Genomic DNA, 23826 nt, shown 5'->3' on the forward strand with positions numbered 1-23826 from the left:
GAGGTATGTAGACATCACAAAAGGTTCGTATAACCACCTCTGCCAGAATAATGGGATATACAGTCTCATCTTGGGCCTGCAGCAGGGGACCTGTGTGACTACATGAATTCGAAGAGATACAACTCCAGGATCCTGCAAGGTATTGTCACTCAAAGAATCATTTGTGGAGACTGGGGGAAAGTCTCCTAGCTTAACATAGGACACTGCATATTCCAGAACATTGGCATCTTCTAAAGGAGATAGACAAACAGCCAATTCCTCCCCAAAAGACACAGTCTGTGTTATTTTAGAATAATCTTTTTCATCATGGGTCTGGGTGATACAGGTCTTCCTGAGCAGTAGTGTCTCACATCAGGGTTTCAGTCAGCCGTTGAGCTCATGTGTTTAAAGCGCCAATGTTTAAAGATAGGCTTTATGCCCCTGGCTCCACATCACTGGAGCTCTTTCCATCCTCTACCAGCTGTACAAGGATTTGGAGGAGCCTTTCTGTTTGACATTGACACAGCAAGACAAGACTGCTTTTAAAATGACCCAAGCAGCGCTGCCAGCCGTGGCTGATGCCCAGAACAAAGAGCACCCTGGAAAGTTTCCTGCAGCCATATCGCGTAAGCACTAGTATGAGAGTGCCCGTGATACGACCATCCCCTCATTCCCTTAGGGATCCTCTCCTGTCCCCCAACAATTTAACCTGGGAGACAGTCACAGCCTGAAGAGTATGTACTTCCAGAAGCCATGGGATCTCTGCAGACTTTCTTTTTTTGCACTATAGGCCAAGGTTTGGGTATCTCTGAAGTTTCCCCTCCTTTTCCTCAGATGCCTTTTTAATGCTGTCCATCCTGCACGCACCCTGTGCTTTCTGGACTCCTTTGTCTACTGTGCTCGTCTGGCACAGCCCTGTGACCTGAGGGGCCCAGGGTACAGGGAGAGTGTCACACAGCTCTAACTGCACAAACATACCTGTTTTACAGCTTGAAAATAAAAAAAAGACACAACTAGGGCAAGTGGATAAAGGACAAACCAAGTGAACAATAAGTCACGGTGACAGTCAGAACCCAGAATGAAGGTCTGGGTTCCTCAGGGACTTGAATAACAGAAGCGAAGACAGTTTCTCTGCCTCCCCTTCAGCAGCCTGGCCAGCATAGTGCTGGTGCCTCCTGCTTTGTACCAGCCTCTGTGGACAGCTATAGGCTGGCCTTCCCACCATATGGCTTCATGCTGCCTAAGGAAGGGCTTACCTACAGCCAGGTCCCTTACAAACTACTGATTCTCTTCCTACGTCATGTTTCAGGACGTCACGCTAGCAGTGAGCCCTCAGGTCACAGTGTTCCTGCAAAAACTTGGCAGCCAGGCTGTCACTTGGTTGTCTAAATGATGCTGAATTTTGGCCTGCATTTCACCTAGGGAGCTTCTCCACAGTGTCCTTCAGGTGGCCTCATGCCTGGTTCTAACCTTGAAATCAGAGCCTTGGAGCAGCTGATGCCAACATCTCATTAGAAATACTGATAGAAGCAATGACAGCAAGTGTGTCAGTCCTTGCTCAGATGTGGGGACATGCAATACATAGAATCAGAGTAATTCAGCTTGGAAGGGACCTCTGGATGTCGCTAGTCCAAAATCCTGCTCAAAGCAGGACCAGCTGTGACATCAGACCAGGTTACTCAAGGTTTTCTTCAGCCTTCCAAGGATGAGGATGCACAACCTCTCTGGGTAACCTGTTCCAGTGCTTGACTGTCCTCATGGTGAAAAAGATTTTCCTTATATCCAGTTTGAAGCTCTCTTTTTTCCCACTTATGTCTATTGTCTTTCAGTCTCCCACCAATCACTTCCTCATAGGTCCTGGGGGAGCTGCTGTCAGGTTCCCTGACAGCATTCTTTTCTCCAGACTGAGCAAGCCCAGTTCATTCAACTTCTCCCTCTGCATTCCTGGGGCAAGTTCTCCACTCTCCTGACCACTCTGGTGTCCATCCATTGACCTCACTCTGGTTTAGGTATGTCTTTCTTTTACTAAGAGGCCCAAAACCAAACACAGTATTCTAGATGTGGTTTAACAAGGGCTGAGTAGAGCAGGATAATAACTTCCCTTGATTTATTAGCTATGCTTCTGTTAATGTAGCCTTCTCTGCTGCCAGGGCACTCTGCTGGCTCCTGTTCAGCTTGCTGTCTACCAAGACCCCCAGGTCCTTTCCAGCAGAGCTGCTACCCAGCCACTCAGTCCTCAGCCTGTATCACTGCAAAGGGGTCCTCCTTCCCTGGTGCAGGATTTTGCATTTGTCCTGTTGAATTTCATAAGGTTCCTGTTAGCCCCTTCCTCCAGCCTGTCTAGGTAACTCTGAATAGTGGCTCTACCCTTGAGTGTATGCACTGGATGCCCCAGCTTAGTGTCATCTGCAAACTTAAGTGCACTCCGTCACTTCCTCCAGGCAATTGATAAAGATGTTAAACAGGACAGGTCCTAGGATAGCCCCCTCCAGTACTCTACTTGTTAGCAGGCTGTCCATCCATCCAGACCACAACATCCCAAACTAGATACAAAGATACTGTGGGAGTTAGTTAGTGTTGAAAGCCTTGCTAAAGTCAAGGTAAATTACACTCCTCTCTGCTCATGCACAAATCCAGTAAATGTATCATACAAGGCAATTAGACTGGTCAGGCATGATTTACCCTTTGCAAATCCATGCTGACTGTTCACCTTCTCCTTCACAGATGACTGTTCACATTCTCCTTCACAATGCTCTTGCACAGATCCAGCCTCCCAAGGCAGTACAACTGAAGGCCGCAACTTCATCATTTTTTTTCAGACTGTGTTTCAGGATTGGTTAGAGAAAATCTCTGGGCAGGATGGCACAGAAGCAGGAGCCTGAAAGAGGTCAGTCTGAGTGACTCACTCTGCAGCACCTTGTAGCTTAGACCACAGGAAAAAGTGTCTCAGAGAACAACAGAACAACATGGTTTGTCTGCTATGTGAGGAGTTCTAATAAATAATGTTTCCCTGCTGTACCTTTATAGATGGTTCTAAGCGGTCAGTTGATTGAGATTCCTTCACTATTGCAAACAGTCCTGGAGAAGATGGCTCAGATGGATTATACCAGTGGGCAAATGGAGGCAGGGTATGTGGAAACCCAAGTCTTGGAGAAGTCCTTAAATAAAAAGGCCTCCTCTCCATCCCATCCCTTTGGATTGAGGGATATTATGTCTGCTTCCATGCTAATGTTCTGAGCCTGCTCTTTGTGAAGGACCTGGTGTCCTCTGTTTCTTCCCACTATTCAGATGGGCATCTGGAACCTTTCCACCCACCATCCTTCCCACAACGCCTGGACCATGAGCTGCTTGACTTTCCCCAGCCCTGTGACAGTTCCTAGCTAGAAAATTTTGCCCTCGTACATATACAAAAGAAGCTGGGAAGAGGGAAAGGGGAGCAAGACCTTGACAGTACAGGCCACTAGTTAGAACACACCTGGAAAGCAGAAAACACAGGGTCAAGTCTGTTCTCTAATAAGTAGTAGATGGTTTATACACAATAGCAGGTGAAACTGTGAACTTTGTCCTTCACTATCTAGGCAGTGACATTGTTTAAAAATACGCTTCCCAGCAGAGTGTTTTGGTCACTGACTTAGGGGTTGGCATCAGTACCCAAAGCCAAGGAAAGGTCCCAGCTGAGAATCCTGGGATTGTAAATACCTGTGCACAGGGATCTGGAGGCCAAATGTCTCCACAGAATTTCTCCTGATGGTTCACCTGCCCAGTGTGACTCATAAAACCACAGATAATGGTCCTGGAAGGGCCTCTGAGAGGCTGGCTAGTCCATGCCCATTGCTCTATCCGGATCAACTATGCTTTTGTCCTTTTCCTGTCTTGCCTACTCTTGAAGATTTCCAATGACGAGCAGAATGGCAAAATGCAGCATAGGAAGATGATCCACTACTATTCTTTGGGCTTTTATAAGACACTATTTAATTCAAGAGCAAACAAACTAGGTCCTTTCTTTGATTAGACTATAGGCTAATTAAAAAAGGCACATGGTCTAATATTACACGATTCTTAATGCTGGTAAATATTTGATATAGTGCTTCAGGAACTCATATTGGACAAAACATTGATATGGAACCATCAGAGGAAAACACTAGCTAAGGATCATAACTAAAAGATAAATAACACCCCACAGCCTCTGAGTTGAACGGGGGAGGCTATCATGTCACAGAGATCAATGTCCATATTTACCATGTCATTAATGCTCTGTGGATCACAGTCAAAAGTACACAAATGCGTTTCACAGAAGGTACATGAGGGCTGCATGATTTCTAAGTGCCTCTCCGGTGAAGCTCTTGCAATATTAAGCACACAGGTAAGTTAAAACACATGTTTTTATTTGTACAGAAGTACATATTGTGGTTGTCCCAGCAGATAGTTATTTCAATGATCATGTGGAATTTACTGGAAACAGAAGAAATAGCTAAATAAAAGTCAAAGCATGTGTGTTCACTGCAGCACCCTGCAATTAAATTTCAGTGCAGGTTATTCCTTCAACTGGTGAAGTGGAAGAGTGTCAGCAATGAGGAGTCACCATGACTGAAGGCTGGCAAGACAACGGAAGTGGAGGCTGATCAGTCATCCCAGGACAAGCCTGAATCTTGCAATGTGAAGGGAAGATGGTCATGGAAATTGTGTTGGTTGAAGCAATACTGCCATGCTTACCAATCCAAAGATGGTTCCTTGTGAGTGGGGTACAGAGGAACAACTGTTGTATGTGTAAGACTACTCCCTCTGCAGTAAACCTTGAGAGCCCTTGAAGGAATGTCAGGAGGGATGGCTGCAGTTATGGCTCCCATGCAATTTCCATTACGACAATCCAGCTACAGGCGCTCAGTAGCTCTTGTCACTCAGAGGTAAGGATTTCCCAATGGCTTCAGCAAAATTCATTTAACTTTCCTGAATTCTGTTTCAATGCAGCCAAGAAGCTTCTGTTGAAAATGCCAATGACCAGACACATAGTCCATACACTACTTGTCAATAACAGATTTTGCATTTAGATTTCATCACCAGTGAAACAGAAGGAGGAAATGTAGATTAGTAGGTAATGAAGTTAAGAGCCCTCTCAGCCAGAGTTCCTCTAAGCCACATTCACATACACACTACCTCCAGCTTCTGGTGGCAACAGTCACATTTTCACAGCAGTTGTGTTGCCAGCATCTGTTACTGAGAGGGAGGCCCTTTTCCCTTGCCTGCCAAGGTCCATCTGAGTAGCAGCCCTGCCCTACACCATAGCAATAGTTCTCCCCAATTTGGTATTGTCTGCAAGCTTGCTGAGAGTGCAAGACAGCTCATTGTCCAGGCCATTAATAAAGACATTAAACACTATCGACCTATCAGTGTGCATCCCTGAAGGATGCCCCTAGTAACTAGTTACCAGTTGAACTTCATATTGTTGATATGACCCCGTCAGCCCAACCATCCAGTCAGTTTTCCATTCAATTCACACTCCACTTATCCAGTCCAAATCTCGCAACTTGCCTACAAGTAGACTGTGGGAGACCTTGTCAAAGGCCTTGATAAAGTCAATGCTACAATCAATCAATACAACATCCAGTGCCCTCCTGTTGTTCACACAGGCTGTTGTCTCCTTGTAGAAGGTAATCAGGTTGGTCAGGCACAACTGGCCCTTGGTAAATCCCTGCTGGCTGCTCACAGTCACTTTCTAGTCCTTCATGTGCTTGGAAATAGCTTCCAGGGGGATATGGTGTCCAGTCTTCGCAGGGACTGAGTTGAGGCTGACCAGCTGATAGCAGGACCTTTCAAAGATGACAGAAAAGCAATCTTGAAATTATGTTGGCAAGCATCTTTGGCACCCTCAAATGCATCCCTTCTGGTCCCATGTGTAGGCCTAATTCAGCTGAACATTTTTAAGATGTCTGCTCCAGGAAGGGGTGAAACACCCCCTAAATTCAACTGACTTTAATGACAATTATTTCCACTATCTAGGAAGGAAGACTGAAATAAGACTTGTATGGAAAATCTGTAGTGTAATGTCTAATGTATTCAGACGAACCCTGCTCTCAGTGTGTGCAAATCCTGTTTATTATTCCCAGCAACTGCCACTCCCCATCCTGATGGTCTCCAGATATGTCAGGTTCTGGCTCCTGATGAAGCTGGTGAAGATAGATATGAAGATTCTCGGTCTGAGGAGGACATGACATTCTCACTGTAATGGCATGCATATGCTTTTTGACAAAAAGGAAGATGGCAGCAGTATGAACTGAACAAGACATCGACCTGCTTCTGATGTTGCTGCTTGCTTCTCAGTGCCTTCATTACTGTACCTTGATATGGCTGCAGGCTCCTAGGGGAGGTAATGGTGGTATCTCGCCGATCCTACAGAACAAGAAACAGTTACACACACACACACACAACCCCCCTGCCCAACCCAACAAAACTTATGTTGGTTGCCATACAGAGTGCTGATAATGATGTAAGACCAGCAAGGTATGCAGCACTGCTGCCCACACAAGCGTGTACCTGTTTCTTTTTTCCTACTTACAGTGTTTAATAATATTCCTGAACTCTGTGTGGCACCTAGCACAGCCAAGGCTCCAGCTCTGTCAGGAGCTTTTAGAAACCAATTCAATAAATATCAGGATCTTATAAAGACTCTGATGTTATAAATACTTAAAGCCTGAATACCTGGAATCAGGTAATAACAGCAGAACCTCCACTTCCATTTAAAAACAAATCTAGTCTTACTTTGCAGAGAGAATCAAGAAATTTTGATGGATACCACTGGCTCAGAAAACAGTGCGCTGATTCAACTCACTAAACTGGCAGAAAAGTATTCACTCTGTGTTAATTTTCTGCCAGTTTAATGAACTGAACAAATGCCAGAACTGGTGCAACAGAAGCAGCACAGATGCACAAGTAGTTTCAGAAGGAGGGAAGCAGAACTGCATGTATCATCAGCAGCAAGCTGTTAGATCAACTTAGACACCTCATTTAAATTCACCATAGAAACAGAGCAAATACAGAATAGCAAGAATGTCTGAAGAGTCAGTTCAGGGACTTCATGAACTGGAAGATGACTCAGATAGACATTTTTAATAGCCACTGAGAAATCTGTTCTCTGTGAGCTTGTCTAATCCCTTTTCATCCTCATACCTCTGGTGTTCATGGCATCCTGCAGCCATCCACTTTTCACATTACCAAGCTGTGCATAAACTGCATGAGCTACTTTTGTTTGTTTAAACCTACTACACCCATATGGGTCCTCTGTTGTCAGACATGCTGACAGCTTCTGTTGCTTCCCCGTATTATTCATGATTTTATGGGTGTTTGTCATCTCCCCTCCCCCCATCATCTCTGATCACATCTGCCCATATTACTTACACCCTGCACCCTTGGAACTAAACAACCTTTCTATCAAGTACCATAAAAAGAGAAGGCTGCCACTCCACAGTGAGAGTCTTCCAGGTAAGAAAGAGATCACTGCTTCCCTCTCAGCTTTAACCCTGCTATTCATATCTGCCCACAAGCAGAGCAGTCTTCTCCAGCCCACCCTAAGCAAGTGCACAACACCAGCAGTGTAACCTCTGGCACACCTCTTCCTCCACTCCCCTGTGCCTCTGCTCCCTCTTCCTGTTCCAGCCCTTGTGTAGTTTTCTCCCATCCTCATCCCCTTTATGCTTTAGGGTGAGTTGGGCTCCCCTACTTTGCTCCCACCTTCCCTGCCAATTGTATACCTTTTGTTCAGCACCGCTGCAGTCCAGCCAAGAGCTGGGTCTGCCTCCTCACCTTGTTAGATCCCCCATTCCACTTGTCCCTTTCTGTCCTTTTTGACTGGTGCTTCCATTGACTGCACTAAGTCCCCATGAATAAAAACAAAAAAAATTGCTCCTTCCCCTCAGAGCAGCCAGAGCTTCCTTATTTCTCCTCTTTTCCTCTAGGTCATGTATCACATTTCCTTTCCTGGGACAGAACTTTCTAATTCTCTAACCTCACAACACTAAGCTTTTTTCTCTGAGATTATCTGCCTAGGCAGCTGCAGGCTTGTTACCACAGTCACTGTATCACCAGCTGCAGCCATGCCACTTCTGCACCACCCACAGCAGGCAGGATGTCTCCCACGTGGATCCAGAGGTCTGACATTTGTCACTCCCTGGTCTTTTTGTCACTCACTCTCTCTTCCTCTTACTGGAGTCCCCACCCGGAAGTTGGTTCAGATGCCGCCTTGGTGAAGGGCTTCTTTCTCCTCCTTTATTTCCCCTCAGCTCAGTTTGTTCCCTCACACCTCCCTTGTCTACCTCCCATCACTCATGCTGGGTGGTAAGGACTTTACCCTCTGCCTTGTGCTTTCCATCCAGCAGCAGTTCATTGTCAAAATGCTGCTGGCACCTTGTGGCACAGGCAACTGAGGAGCGTCTTTCACAGTCTGTACTGAGCATTCTGCTTTTGATTGCATTACTGCATGATGAGGACTTGCCAAGGCCTGGGGCATGGTCACAATGGCTGTCTCTTGTATTGGAAGGAGGGGTGCTGGGTTTCCAAAACCCAAAGCAGGGTGCCAGCACCACTGGTAGAAATCTGTCTTCCCCAGATGTCCCCTCAATGGCTGCTAAGTAGCCCACCTAGGTGCCTGGAAAGATCCTGCTGCAGACTGCTGCAGCCAGCGGACACTGCTAATGACAATGACCAGGTGGGATCCACACAGCTGGTATGAAGGATACACCAAGGAGAGGGCTTGCCTTGGGGAAACACATTCCCTCTTCTGTCCTTTCTTGTCTCATCCTCTCCTGAACATTGTCCCCTAGAGCCCCTGAGTCCACCTCAGTACCAAAACTTCCATCTTTATAATGATGAGGGCTGAACTATGGACAAGGATGATGAATGCAGACCGTAAGACCCATGACTCCCTTCTGCCCTGGGACAAGGCTTCCTCCACAGAGGAGTGAAGCTGTAAGGAGGTCACTGTCCTTGCCCTCCTGGAAGCCATGGTGTAGGAGGTCTCAAAATCCTTGGTCAGTGCTGGAACGGGGTTCACCCCTGGGCTCCAGGAAGGACTCCTCTTCAAGGGTTGTGACAGCTGCCATTTCCAAAGTTGGACCTCTGCCAACCAGGGGAGCAAACAGAGCCCAGGAGCAGAGCTCTGGGCCTTTAGGATGTCCCTGAATGTTGAAGCCTTTTGGTGAGTATCCGGCACATATCAGTGGAGCCTGCCAATGGTTAAGGGTGCCAACCAAGTCCTGCTGCTGGTCCTGCTCGTTACATACAGCCTTCTACACCTGGTACACATGATGGTGGTGCTGAGCCTGGTGGCAGGGACAGGCCCTTTGCTTAGTCCCTGTCCTAGCCTGGATCCCCAGGTGCCCCACCATCAGCAAAGAGCCAACACATGGCATGCTGTCAGGTAGCAGCAGGCACACAGCTTTCACAAGGCCTTCCTTGCCCTTGGGGAGCAGTTCAGGTGGCTGAATCGTTTTCCTGATCACAAGGGTGCACCATGAAATGTCAAAACCCAGCATCACTGAACACCTCAGGGTCTCAGGTGATTCTTTGTACTAATAAGACACGTCCCATAACTATCATGTTCTCAGCACTGCATTCCTGCAGGGGACTAATGTCAGTGCAGCTCCTGAGCCTATGAGGGGGAGGGTAGAGGGCGAGAGAAACCACTTCCACCAAAATCTCTGTGAGGAAGTAGAGAAAATGTTTTCCTCATATCTAGGGACAAAGGTGTGCTGTTATTTACACACCTACACCTCAATGCTAGGCCCAGGGTATGTGCGCTTCAGCAGGTGTCCACCTTCCACAGATGTTTGGATCCACATGGAACCTGCACAGGGGTTTTATCATGGTGAGTCAACAGGACTGCACTGGGGGAGAAATGCTTGGCCACTGCACACTCAGGATCTCTCATGGGTGACTGCTCTCTGGGGCATGTTGGCCTAACCAGACTTGAACACCTGTGCTTGGATGGAGAGAAACACATTGACTTTCTACCAACTGGACTACATTTATATTTTAACTGCCTTGCAAGATGTTTAAACCTCTCTAGTGCAAGGGTGGCTTGTCTCATGAGCCTCACCTGGTGCCCACGAAGGCTGCTGTAACTTCAGGCCAGACACATGCCATGTCTTGGCACTTAAAGCCATTTAAATCATGGGCTTTGCACAGTGCTCTTTCTATCCAGACAGAAAATGCTGGATTTTTTCTCACCAGGGCTCACTGTGTTTGCAGTCACCACCAGGTCTACGCTTTCAGACACTGCCACAAACATCTATCTCCTGCAGACAGCCTGTATGGAGCATGCTGGTATATGCCTTTCTTTAACCACATGCCAGAGCCTGGCAGCCATTTTGCATCCACCTGAAAGACCCATCCCAAGAACACATCCTTTCAGACCTCCTCAGAATGCTAAAGTACTCTTCAGACCCAGTTTTGCTACAGCCACAAAACGGGACAGAAAGATTTTCTTTAAGAATCCCCATTATAAAATTCTACCTTCATACACAAGTGGTGGTTGTCCCTGGAAGGCTGATGCTGGACCTGGCCAGTGTCATCAACATCAGATACTTCCTGAACTACAGTCAGCAAAACCAAGTAGATCCCATTGTGCTGACTTTGCATATGAGGTGGTCCACCCACAGCATCTCTCAACTAATTTATCCAGAAGATGAGTGTGTCCCACATCCCCTATTTTGCTCCTACTGTGAGCAGGTTCTGCAGGAGCAATGCCACCTGAGCCACTGTCATCTCTGGCCTCATAACCAGAGGTTTTGGCCTCCAAATATCTCAATGCTCTGAACTCCTTCATGTTCTCCATATTAAGAACTTGATATGGAGCTGGATCTTTTCTATTTGGCTGCACCCATCCATATCCAGGAAGGCATTTAGGCTTTTGATACACTTTCAGCTGTTTTCACTGTGGAAACCAATGAGGACAACGGCAAGTAGATTATGCCTGAGGAAGGGCAGAAAAATATGCCAAACATATAACACCACTTTCCCAACATCTCTTCACGTTCTTCTTTAGCCAGAGGAGGCATTGTTGTGCTCCCCTGGCAGCCCCTGACAGAATTTTCTTCCCTTCATTTGTTTCATGTTTTTTTGAAACACTCAGGAACCTCTGGTGCCAATATCATACTGCAGCAATGAGTTTCACCATAAACTCTCTACAAAAAAGCACCCTAGCACAGCCCCATTCCTCTCCCAGCAGAGCAAATCCAAGAAGCACATGGAAGGCACCCTAGGCTCTAATGTACACAGCTCCTGACAAGTTTGGAGCACATGCATTTAGCACATGCTGAAATAAAAAACTACCTTTTTTTTCCATTTCACCTCCTAGTTATACCCAGCTATGCCATTGCTAGATGGATTTCAAGAGCTGACATTGTATTAGCAAACCTCCCTCTTACCAGTTTGGAAATTAGAAGTGGCATCCGTAAAGCAGAGAACCAAAAAACTGCTGAATGTGGTTGCACGGCAAAGCGCATGTAACATGCGCCTCTGCTGCTGAATGCTGGTGTGCATGTGGAGTTTCTTTCCTGAAATATACTTTCCCCAGTTAGAATGACTGCACACGAGCCCTCCTCACTTTGCCTACACATAAGGTCTTGTTCATTCTGTATCTTTGTGTGAGCTTGGACTTTGGCTGTAAACCTAGCAAATTCACTTTAAAGTGTTGATACTTCATTCAGAACAAGTATATTTCAGACTGTGCTATGGAAACAGGACCAAAGAGTAATATTTTAACTCAGTATGACACCATGGACAATATTCTATCAGAGTGTTACAAGCCAGATCACCTAGTGCTCGAAGCATCTTCCTTTGGCATTGTCTGAAATAAAACAGCATTGGAAATACAATTTCAGCTAACATACCTACTGGCAAAAGGGGACGATGCATTCTAAGACTGCCCGGTCCAGCTGCATGGCCTGGAGGCTGGAAGCACTCACCAGCTGCTGACTGGATCCTCTCTCTGTTGACTCAGCTGGGCAATTGCAGCACTGAGCCATAGCTCCTCTGTGTTCATCGCTGTACCACCCTCCAGGTCAGCATCACTTGAGTCCTGTGGCTTTGCTTACAGCCGAGTAACACTTTGAGCAGCTTTTCCCGGTTAGTGCTGGAAGGTCTCTTGTCTCTGATCCCATCTGAACATCTCTGGGCTGCACATACCAGACGTGGAAACAACCATAGCTGGGTCCCCACTTGATTCAACACCAAGTTCCAAACTTTGCAAGAGATGACACGGAAGGGGAGATGCAAGGAATGCCCTGGAGGACAAATGTCCAGTGCCATCTGGCATACGGCTCTCTGCCCTGGTCTTAGGGAGACGGGTCTCTGGTAGAAGCCTGGTGTTAGCGGGCAGGGAGGGAGCGCCTGAAAAGGCACCAGCAGTGCCCACCCCGCCACCAGGCCCTCCAGAGCCCTGAGGCGGTGGCGGAGCCCGAGCTGGTGGCAGCCCTGGGAGGAACCACCGAGGGACTCAGTCTGGAGGGCTCTCGTGCACAAACCCACCGTGAACCCAGTCATCAGAAGGCCCTCACCTGCACCCTGCGCTCTGTCCCGCAGCCGTCCCACGACACCCACCCCCGGCGAGCTGCTCGCCCCCTCCCCAGCCTCCCCGTTTCCCTCCCGGGGCCCTTCAGAAGGCAGCAGCCCCTCGGCGCTAACACAAGGCTACCAGCCGCCTGCCGCGGCCCGACCCGTTCCCCCCCAAAATGGCCGACGCTCCCTCACCGCCCTCTCCCAGAGCCGGGGGAGGGCGCCGCGGAGCTGCACCGTGTCTGGGCCGGGCCCGGCAGCCCCCGCCCCCGTTGACGTCAAGCACCGCCCAGTACCGCGTCCCTCCCCTCATTGTCAGCGCCCGCACCCGCCGCTCGAGCCCGGAGCCCCCCGCGGGCTGCGGCTGCCCAAGCCCGGGCTGTCTCGCCGGCTAGAGCGCGCCGCGGGCGGGAGGGAGGCCCGGCCGCTCCCGCTGCCCAGGTAGGCAGAGGTGGGCGACGAGGGTGCGGGCGGGGGGTGCCGCAGCCCCGCCAGACCGGCGGGGCGGGGAGGAATTCGAGGCATCCGCTTTGTCTCCGCGGACAGCAGACCGCCTTCCCTGCCCGGGCGCGCGCCGCAGGGCCGGGTCGCCCGCGGTGTGGCGGCGGCGGGGTCCCCGCCGCCGCCACACCGCGGGCGACCCGGCCCTGCGGCGCGCGCCCGGGCCTCGGCTCCCGCTCGGAAATGGAGCCGCCGTCGGGCTCCTTCCGACGTGACCGGAACAGCTGCTTTCCTGACCGGAGAGCGGCCCCGCCAGCGCCCGGTCCCCGCCCGGGAAGGGCACGGTCCCTCAGGGACTGCTGCGAGCTGCCTTCAGGGAAGCTCTTAAACCCGTCGGTGTGCATCGTTGGATTTTGGCGTAGTTGAGATTTTGGAGGCTTCCAGGCGCTCAAAGCATGGGATTTCTGTGAATAACCTTTTTTTCTTTTTTTTTTTTTCCTTGCTGCAGCCACATACTCCCTTTCCTGTTGCTTATTTTTTTTACTTCTCCCTTCTTTCCCCAGCCCACCCACATTTGTCATATAATTAATAACGTTCTCCCTTTTATATGTGAGCTTTTCTGATGCTCTGCCTTTGTTAATCACTTTAGCATTCTTTGCTCCCCTGTCATGAGGGAACCTTTCTTTTTTAAGTCATAAAATTTCTTAAAAGTACCACATTTGGCTTTGCCAGGTGTCCCGCGTGCTGGTATGCAAAGCAAGTGGAATAGCAGACCTTTGGTGGTTGCCCTTGGTGACTGTGCTTTCATTGCAATTCTGCGTTTTGGGTTTTTTTCTTCTAATGCTTCATCTGAAGCCTTTAAACCAATTAAACACAAGTTAAAGTGACCATCTCAAGTAATCAGCACATTCGAGTTAGGCACAGTGGGATTAGATTTTAATGGGTGGATAAATTCTGTTAAAATCTTGCACAAAAATCACAGGAAAGAGTGCTCCTCGTTGCAGCGAGCGTTGCATTGGGGTTGTTTCTTATCAAGTCTTTAGCTGAGAGCCGCCTGGGCGGGCAAGCGCCTCTCCAAGCGGTACCACACAGCGATGACAGTGAAAGGGGGGGAAGTATTTTTACAACCCTGGAGTATTCTCAGGCATTCAGAGTTTAGGGAAAAAATGCAGTTACTTACCACGTGCCTGCAGTCTCTTGGCAGAGATACGCATCTGGCCTGCTGGATAGTGAGGAGGGACAGTGTTCCTCAGCATTTCTGTGCGAGTACAAAACTAACAGTTATGTGCTTTGGTCAGTTAATGCAGCCCGTGGCCAGCCATCGTGTTTCGGCAGGGGCAGCATGCTCCATGCCCGTTTTGCGTACGCGGCACTTGCAGAAGAATAATTCCTCCATTGTGTTGGCTCCGCAGTGGTAAGGATGGCAGGAAACGGTCGGCGCTGCCTGCCAGGCTGACCACCCCCCCGGGGCTCTGAGGGGCCTGAGGGAGCGATAGTCATGTGGGGTGCTGGGGTGCAGGACCCCTCCTGGGCATGGGGCCCCCTTGTCGGGATTGTGCCCTGGCAGCTGGGGCTGGTCAGGGCAGCCAGCCCTCTGTACCAGGCCAGGCACTGCGGGAAGGAGGAGGACGTGGAGAGCTGGTTGCTGTATTTCTTTTAGACATGTGGCTGAAAGTTCCTGTGGGCAGGAGTGTATCGGGGTAAGGGTGTGTGGGAGAATGGAGCAATTCAAGAGTAGGCAGGTCCCCATTAACTAACCCCTATGCCTCTATTCTGGTCTGAGCAGCCCTTCAGCCTCAGCTTCCCCATAATCCTATAAATGGTAAGTTTTCTTCATTCCAGTACAGAGCAATCTGACCCATTTCTACTTTCTAGGAAGTCAAAATAAATTACGGCAATGTGGGATCTTCACTAGCCCTCTGGCTTTCTCTGTGCTCTGAAAATTTAGCCCAACTGAGAATAAGTTACTGAATTTATTTATTTAACGTGAGTTAGGAAGTGTAGACAAAAATAGCTCTTAAAAAAGAGTACTCTCAAATGTGGCTGTTACCAGAAATGGTAATGTTTAAAAGCCCAGCATGCCTTACAGTCTAGACCATGTTATTTTGTTTGTTAAAATGGGTTCGTGATTACATCTTTGAGCATGACCTTACCGTAATATTGTACACAGGCACTCTGAGGTTATGCTCATCCTCCACGAAACCTTTCCTTCCCACCAAGGGCTGCGGTTGGTGAGGAACCAGACGATATGTGCCTCCTTCCTCATGGAAGCTTTTCAGAAAGCATGGCTGGTGTGACTGAGCCAAATGACAAAATAGGACAATTTTGATACAATTGTTACACTAAAATGAAGTGAATAATCTTTTTAGGAGGTCAGTTGCATTGAAAGATTCACATGATGGTGATGATTAGTAGCAGTAATAAGTTTTGCACTAACTAGTGCAATGCAGGTCATAGGAACCCTTAAAACGTATCAGAAGGGAAAGTACTTTGTGGTGGTTATGGCTTTGTTAGTTATGTCTTCACGAGTCTAAGGCCTGTTGTACAGTCTTTTTGCCTTGGGTAATGTTTGGATCTGCACATGTGAAGTAGAAAGCATGAGTGTTTTCAAATACTTGGTGACAGCTGATGGGCAAGCGTTGCTTGCCAGCACTTCCTGCATCCCTGGTGCTGGTGGTCTGCTTCATCCTTCCATACTGTTATTCCCTCTTCTTTAGGCAGGCTGCATCTTTGGAGGGCTTTTAATCCTTTAATTTGATCTCCGTAGCCACCAAAGGTGGGATTCATCTCCCTGTCCAAGCTCAGCTGTTTGCCAGGGTAACAGGGGAAGGCAGCCTTCCCCTGGTGCTGACTGTGGCCACCCGCTGCAGACCCTGTAGACAGTCACATCTCTCTGGGTTTGAGGGTTTAAAGATGGTGACAGAATCAGTTTGGTGGAAAACCCACAAACCATTTGCCTTTAATTGTCCAGATTTAGGAGACTTCATAACCACTGTGACTCCGAGAAGGCACTATGGGCATGGCATTCCCGTGGAGCCAGTGGGGTTTAGGTTGATTGAGCAGCCTGAAAATCAGCACTTTTAGAGATGATCAAACATGAAATGTGGCAATTTAGGCCTTAATCTTTTTGTGTCTCTGGCTTTGTCTTAGGTTTTGGCAGTGATGTTCCCCTGCTGAGGCCCAAATCTTGGCAGATAAGGGGTTGTAAGGCACAGTTCAGCCCTGTGTTCTTTAACCCTCGCCAGGGTGGAGTAAGATATGCAGGTACAACAAGCAGCCTTACCTAAGCGCACTGGCAGTATGCACAGGAGCATGAACACCATGCACCGTCAGTTTCTGTTTCCTTCTCCCTAAAACAGAGCTGAGACTTTCGGTGCTTTCTTGCAGTGGTTGTGCAGCAAACTTAATGTTTGCATTCCTGAACGTTTGAGAATTCTATGAGAAGAAACACAATCCAGAAAAGTGAATGCACTGTTACAGTAAAGGGCTGAAAGGAGAGAGAGTGTTTAGAAAATATGAGTTCTAATGTTACACTTAGCAATCAGCCTGCTATGCAGTCTGCCATGAGAGTTGGATAAGCTCTGCCAATGGTGGAACCTGTTAGGATCCACATCAATAACCCCAGGAACTAAATGGATCAGTTATTCGCTTAGGAACAAAGTTACCAAAATACACAGCTATAAAGTGTAAGGAAACATCAGCTGATAAGTTTGTTTCTGTGTGACAGTGGGCAGATGGGAGCTGCTGCTGGCTGCTGCTCGCTGCTGCAGCTCTGCCAACTTGGAGGAGGGACAGGGATTTTGGGAAGTGCTACATCAGTGCAGGTGGGCACTGTGGCTGGAGGAGATAGGTTTGCCTTTCCTCTCATCCTGGCCACTTTCTCCTCTGGATGCCCTTTCCAGCCCTACCCCAGCTGACGCAAACTCCATGCAGCCGTGTGGAGGGAGCTGATGTGGGCAAAAATTAACCATCAGCCTCCCACCCATCCCCTTTAGCCCTGCCTGATTCCCAGCCTGGCTGCAGGGTTGCTTTTGTCTGGCCAGGAGAGAGGAGCACGAGGCTAGAAGGGGGCAGGCGCAGTGCAGGGCCACCTAAAAATGACTGTAAAACTTCAGTCTGAGGATCGGGTCCAAAGTCTGTGAGGGTCACTTGTGCAGTGATAGCATGCCCAGAGCATATTAAGCATTGCTGCCTGTGTTTGTATCTCTGCCACCACCTTGCTTCTGTGGTGACTTTGGAAGTGCTGCCTTTGCAAAGTTCCTGCTCACACAAAGTGCTGCCCAGGTTTGGGCAGCAGGAGTACAGACGCCACATTTAGAGGACTTCAGTGGAAAAGTTCCTGTGTTTATTAAGTCCCAACAATTTTGGCCCTGTTTCAGAGTTTCACTGGATTGGGCAAACCTCAAATATATTCTTAAAGTAACTTCTGAGCTGTATTATCTGGGGTCTGATCAGCTGTATTGAAGTCGGGCCAGCAAAATGCACTGGTCTTCCAACAAAACGCATTGGTCTCGCTTGTGTAAATGGTTTGTGTGAGCTGGAAACTTCTGTATTGCTCCTCCTTGGCCTGCCACAGTGTAACACCAGCCATCCTGAGCCACCTCATCCCCTGCACTGCCCTGGCCCTCAGGGAATGGGTTGTCCACAACCCAGCCATGCTTGGTGCCAGCCCTCATCCTCCAGTGGCAGCAGGCATGGGTGGGATGGCCTGGCTCTGTGGGCAGATCACATTTCTCACAGGTGGGCTTCTGGGTGCTCCAGGATGAAGCGGGGAGGGGGGGACTTGTGCTGTCAAGTGTGGGTGCTTCTTCACCACCCCCTTGCCATCTCCCCTGTTTTGGGAGGAATGTGTGGTGGTTTTGCCCCTTCCAGTCACGAAGGGGAAAGTGTAGGCTTTAATGATTTTAATCAGTACTGCGTGGACTAGCCCCTGCATGTAAACATTTATAGTTCTGAATTTACTTAGCTAATTGTTTTTTAAGTCATAGTTTGACCTGCTGTACAGCCTAGGCTGTAGTATCAAACCTCACTTAGTATCAAATTAACTCATTAACTTAGCCGTTTTTGAGGTTTGCGATTTCAAATTGCAAACTTGATGGTTGGGGGGGCATTGGTGAATATAAATAAGATTTTTTGCCATGAAAACTGATGTTCTTTGGTTGGATTTGTGATTGTTTGGCTCAGAAGTAGCAGGACAGATTTCATTTGAACACCCTGCAAACAGCATTATGGCAAAGACCAGACACACATCCTTGAGTGTGCACTGCATGCCTCTGAAAAAGCAGAGCAGCAGGAGGAGAGAGGAGATGAGAACTGAGGCTTTCTTAGCCCTAGCAGGAATTGGCTTTGGTGGTTAATATTACAAAACCCCTGAAGCTTGAGGCTCGTGTCAGGCTGCATGGCAGGAGAGAAAAGCATCTGCTTCTGTAGGTAGGTGATGTGAGAGGGATGCCTGACTTGCATCACGGCATAGCAGTCCTGCTGGGCAGCTGAGGAACGTGCTTTCCGGTGGCACATCACCTTTGCTGCAGGACAGCACCTCTCCCACTCTGGGAGCCAGTGGGCAACACGTATCAGGTCATCCCAATCAGGCGCTCGCATCTACTCCAATGGTGTAGAAGCGGGCGACAGCAAGCATGCTGCATTGGAACTGCCAGTGCCACAGTAGGAAAAGGTGGAATAGGGGTGAAAGAGTGAGCACGTTGTTGTGTGATGTGGTCAGACCTGTGTCCGTATTTCTCATATATGTGTTGCAGTGTTCTAATTGACCTCTAAAGTGGTAGCTTCACCCTAAGCTGAAAATGTGCCTTTCTACATGACTGATTAGGATGAACATAAGCTCAAGCAACTCTTTAATTAGCTCAAGCTCTTTACTGTGAATGTTTACTTTTCACATTTTCCTCTGTTGTTGCATGCAATCCAGACGCTTGCAGAAAGTTAAAACAGCTCAAGGCTGTGCAGTGTGAGCTCCTGTCAGCACAGCTCTCTGCTTCCTGGTGTCGTCAGCTCTGCCACACCGTGCTGCATGCAGCACGGCATCGTTCGGCTGGGAATGACAGATTTTGCTGCAGTGCTGCACCCTCGTTACGTGTTGCAGCAGAATCTGTCAGACTTTTTCACGTTCATTCTCAAAATTGCTTTTATATAAATTGCTTTTATATGCATTATCTGGGTTTTAAGCTACAGCACTGGCTTGTGGCTTCCCCGTTGGGTTGGTTTGAAAATCGCAGGATATGTTTCCAAAGCTGAAAGGAGGCTGCAGAGGCTCCAAGTTTGTGCTGATCATCTGATTCCACTGCAGCACTTTCAGCTGCTTGTGCCTTTGAGGTGCCTGTGCCTCACGTGGGAGTGCAGTGGGTTACCTTAAAGGGAAAATCTGATGAAACTGCTTCAAGAACTTGTTGTTACATGTGATATCTTAGTGGAATTTACCAGAATAGAAAGGAGATTCCTGACCTAGGATCTGGAACAGAGCTGCAAAAACATTAATTCCTCAGGTAGTGTGAATCATTTGGAAATATGTCTGTTTTTACTGGAGAACAATAATTCCTGTGTGATAATAAATAACTGTTAGTACTGCGTTGTGGTGAGAATTTGAACTTGGAGCAGTTGAGAAATCATAATGAAGCTTCGCACTCCATTGTTTGTATACCATTTTGTATAGCTACTGTTTGGTATTGTTTTTAGTGTTGTTGAGTGTGATTAATGTCTTAGCATAAAGGTATCCTGTGCAACGTGGATGTTAATGTTTCTATGTGAGATTTGGCATGAGTATATTATAAACTGCCTGCATATGCTCTTAAATTCTCTGGATGTTGCCTTCAGGTAGCTTTTTGCATTGGGCAGAGTGTGGCAACAAGAAGAATAGTTTGGAATAGGGCATTTCTTTTTGTCTGAAATGAACTGTCACAGAGGTACTGTGAAGGGGAGAGAGAGTATCATCATTGTTTTGGGAAAGCTATGAAACTGTGTGAAGGTGAATGCGGGAGCAATGCTGTAACCCGCTGTGGAGGTGGGGGGACCGCTTTCCTGTGGTGATTGGAAGACGGGGCGGGGGGGGGGGGGCACTCTTCCAGTTAGTCTCTGCAGAGCCTAGACAGCAAATGAGCTCCTGATAGCCAAGTGTTAAACAGCTACGCATATGAGGCTGTCTTTAGGGACAGGCAGAGGAAAACAGCAACTGCTGAGTGCAGAAAAACCCTGTTGACTGCCTTGATTGCTGTGTGGCACTCCTTGAGCCTGGGTCACCTTCCTTGCATCTTCCCTGTGCAGCAGTAGTGGCAAGCCCCATTCTCTAGCTTTCTTTTCCTGACTGTCTTACAACAGAAACGTGCTCCCAAGCCCTTACCCATAGATCATCTTCATTCACTTTTTCCTCTGCTGCCTACATTTTGAGCTGATTTGCAGAGCAGGGCTCTTCTCCACCCTCCACGCCCCTTCTTTTTTTCTTCTTTTTTTTGAGATCTCTGCCCTATGTGCCTCCAGCAACCGCTGCAGCATGTGGCTGAGGGTGCTCAGCACAGTCCTTTGCCTTGGAGCCCAGCTTGTGCTGTGTGTGAGCTGGTGGGGCACACAGCATCTCTACTGCGAAAGCAGGTCTGGTGGCAGCAAGCCGGATGGGGTCAGTAAAGCATCAGTAGCATGGCAGTGATGGCATGTGGGGCTGCGTGAGTAACAGCACAGTGGGCAGGTGAAGGGGAGAAGGTTGTTCTCTTCTGCTCAGTACTGTCAAGGTGGTGTCTGAAGTGTCATGAGAGTCAGGTGGATCTTTCACTAGATCAGGTTGCTCAAAGCACCGTCCAACCTGACCTTGAACGCTTCCAATGATGGGGCATCCACAGCTTCTCTGGCCAACCTTTTCCAGTGTCTCACCACCCTCTTCATAAAAAATACGTTCCTTATGTCCAATCTAAACCTACTGTCTTTCGGTTTGAAACCATTGCCCCTTGTCCTGTCACTACAGGGCATGGTAAAAAGTCTCTCTCTGTCTTTCTTATAAACACCCCTTTATGTATTGAAAGACCACAGTAAGATCTCCCCAGAACCTTCTCTTCTCCAGGCTGCACAAGCCCAACTCTCTCAGCCTTTCTTCACAGGAGAGGTGTTCTGGCCCTCGGATCATTTTTGTGGCTGCCTGTGGATCTCCTGTAGTCTTTCAGGGGACCCCAGAGCTGGACTCAGTACTCTAGGCGGGGTCTCACGAGAGTGGAGTAGAGGGGCAGAATCACCTTCCTTGACCTGCTAGCCACACTTCTTTTGATGCAGCCCAGGGTACGGTCGGCTTTCTGGGCTGTGAGCACGCATTGCTGGCTCATGTCCAATTTTTCGTCCACCAGTACCCCCAAGTCCTCCTCTGCAGGGCTGCTCTCAATCCATTCATCCCCTAGTCTGTACTGATGCTGGGGATTGCCCCAACCCAGGTACAGGAAGCTGCTACATGGTAAATTCTGACTGGATGTATAGGAAAATAATTTTCACCATGAGGTTGGTCTGATACAGGAACAGGGCCCCAGGGGTTGTAGCATCTCTGACCTTGGAGATTTTCACAACTTGATGCAGTTTTGAGCAACCTGCTCCAGCTTTTGACACTAACCCTGCTTGGAGTGGGAGCTGGGCTAGGTTCTGTGACATTTGGGGTTAACTTCATCCCCTTACTGGCAACCAAGATGAGACAGAAATTGTGTGTTTCCCACTCCTTCCCTCCTCTGTAGAAAGGAACAGCGTGGTGGGGGAAGTGGTGTGGTCCCATCTCAGTACAGCCAAGGCAGTCCTTCCTGTGAAACATCCTTCCTTCAGTCCAGGGAGTGCAAGGGGAAAAAGAACACATAAATAACAATGTTAGGGAGCGAGGTTACCCAGCCATGCCCTGGAAAAGTGCTGGACGGAGACCCTCTGCTGCCATTTGTGGCTTATGCTCAATTTTTCACTCTCCCCTTCTTAAACGTGCTGTAAGAATAGCATATGCCCTCTTGGCTCTGATCTTCATTTAGGATGGGATTCAGATAAATTAATGCTTGGCATTAAGCCTGCAGATTCTCTCATTAGCTTCTTGTGTAATGCTTGCAGGAATACACGTGCTTCAAGAGCAATAGAATTTGTCTGTCTTGTGTCCAGAGTACCTGTTGTCCATTGTCCATTAGATACCAGTGGACTTAAAAGCAAATGCAGGCTGCCCAGTAGAACTGCCTTTTTCTTGTTATCACAGGGTATTTCAAGATTGTTGGTTTTCTAGCAGCATGAAACTGAGAATTTGGAACCTGAGAATTTTCCCATGATAGTCATGAGTTGGTTGGCATCTTTAACTCTTTCATGCCCCATGGACAAGAGGCTGGTAGGAGCTGGATGAACTTTGAAGCTGGTGATGTATTCAGCCCTGTCTGTGGGAGAAGTACTGCTCAGCACCTTCCTGCTGAAAATACTGTCCCACACTTCTGACCCCAAACAGCTTCTTAGCTGTGTACTGAAGGAGGTAGCTGGATGCTCAGGATGATCTTCTCCCTGGGAAGTTATGGCTGTTTTTCTGCTGTGTCAGTGCCCACCCTAATCAAAGGAGTCACTTTATGCAAGCGAATGGGGAATAATTCCGTCCTGTTTCTGGGAAGAGGGAGCAGAGGCCAGGTATCGTTCTGCCATTTCTTTCTGCATTAAGGAGAATCCCAACAGTGGCTGCTGAATCCCCTGGCCATTCACTAGACCTTGGACCTCTAATTCATGGAGAGCATCAAGTCTTCCATCACAGCTCTTAGCTCAGAGCAGGGTCTATAGTGCACATGGCTGGTCTCTGCCTACCAGTGCAGTGAGACGTGCTCACATTTTTGGCCCATTTGTCCAGTTTCTGGTGCAATGCTGTATGTCTCGTGTGTGAAATGCCCATTGTCCTTTTGAGATGCTCAGCCTGCAGGTGAAAATACTCTGTCCATAAATTCATCAAGGGTTTTGAGTGGGCTTTTTTCAATGGCATGACTGCACAGTGTCATAACACCATCCTGGCAGCTTGTCTTGGATCCTCCCTGTTGTCCATGGAGCATTAATTTTGAGGTTAATGTGTTAAAGTCCCCACAGCTACAAGTGTGCTCTCACAAAGGCAGCGTGTTCCTTAGAAGATCCAGGCTGTGATCTGTTTGTAAATGTTATTTTATTTACTTCTTTGTTACCTGAGGGTATTTTCAGCAATAAATTGAACACAAAAGACTCCTCTTAGAGTTTTCCAATCCACCCAGCTGTCTTCACTGAATAAATCACACTTAAGAGAGTGACATAAGCTCCTGAATACCTCCTTTCATTTGACTTCGCACTTACCAGTGAACAAAACAGATATCTTCTGAAGCTGCAGGGTGAGAGCTCAGAGGGAAAAAAATTCCTGTTGTTATAAGGGAGTCCAAGATCACAGTTAACATTTGTGGTACAGCCAGGGGACAGGGTTCCTGAGAGTTTCTGTTGGGAGGCCGTGAAGGATTTGGAGATTACTTGCAGTGCGTTAGTTAGCCAGCCAGCCTTCATTTACCTGTGCATTGTGAAATGCTGTACGTGAGGTCCACCTAGTTCAAATGACTTCAGGGAGAATCACGCAGGCTTTGGCTGCGTTGCTGCCTGCCTGTGAGTCAGTGCGTGTGGTGGGTGGGGTATCCGCTGCTCCTGCCCTGCTAATGGCAGGGCTTTGTGCTGGAGTGTCGTGCCTCATCTTGCCTGCCTGCTGTCCTGCCGGCTCCCGGCCCACGAGGGCCTGGCTCAGCTCAGCTGGCTGCTCCCCACAGAATACCTGAGCACCTCTGGAAGAGACCCCGTGCTGGTGATGGAGCCTCGGTTTAGTAACAGCACCCAAGGTCTTGCTTTAGAGCAGAGTGCGGATTTAATGGATTG

The 23826-nt window shown here is 48.3% G+C and overlaps 1 protein-coding gene and 1 long non-coding RNA gene across 7 annotated transcripts in view; one reads left to right on the forward strand and one right to left on the reverse strand.

Annotated features, from left to right (window-relative positions):
* Window positions 1–3978: 3978 nt before the first annotated feature.
* Window positions 3979–12357, reverse strand: LOC115351986. Its single transcript, XR_003926968.2, has 3 exons — window positions 11862–12357; window positions 6315–6366; window positions 3979–5786 (listed from the first exon to the last, which is right to left on the reverse strand). It is a non-coding gene; the product is annotated as an uncharacterized LOC115351986 (long non-coding RNA).
* Window positions 12358–12757: 400 nt separating this feature from the next.
* LUZP1 (leucine zipper protein 1) overlaps window positions 12758–23826 on the forward strand; it is a 55213-nt gene continuing 44144 nt past the window's right edge. For 4 of the 6 annotated variants that reach the window (XR_005934130.1, XR_005934127.1, XR_005934128.1 and 1 more), the window contains exon 1: window positions 12760–12966. The gene's annotated coding sequence lies outside the window, so the exon portion shown is untranslated. Of the gene's footprint in view, window positions 12967–18783; window positions 19464–23826 lie in introns of those variants that run through there. The other 2 variants (XR_005934131.1, XR_005934129.1) reach the window with 2 other exon arrangements.

The sequence above is a fragment of the Aquila chrysaetos genome, chromosome 16 (genome assembly GCF_900496995.4).
Source record: "Aquila chrysaetos chrysaetos chromosome 16, bAquChr1.4, whole genome shotgun sequence".
Classification (NCBI taxonomy): domain Eukaryota; kingdom Metazoa; phylum Chordata; class Aves; order Accipitriformes; family Accipitridae; genus Aquila; species Aquila chrysaetos.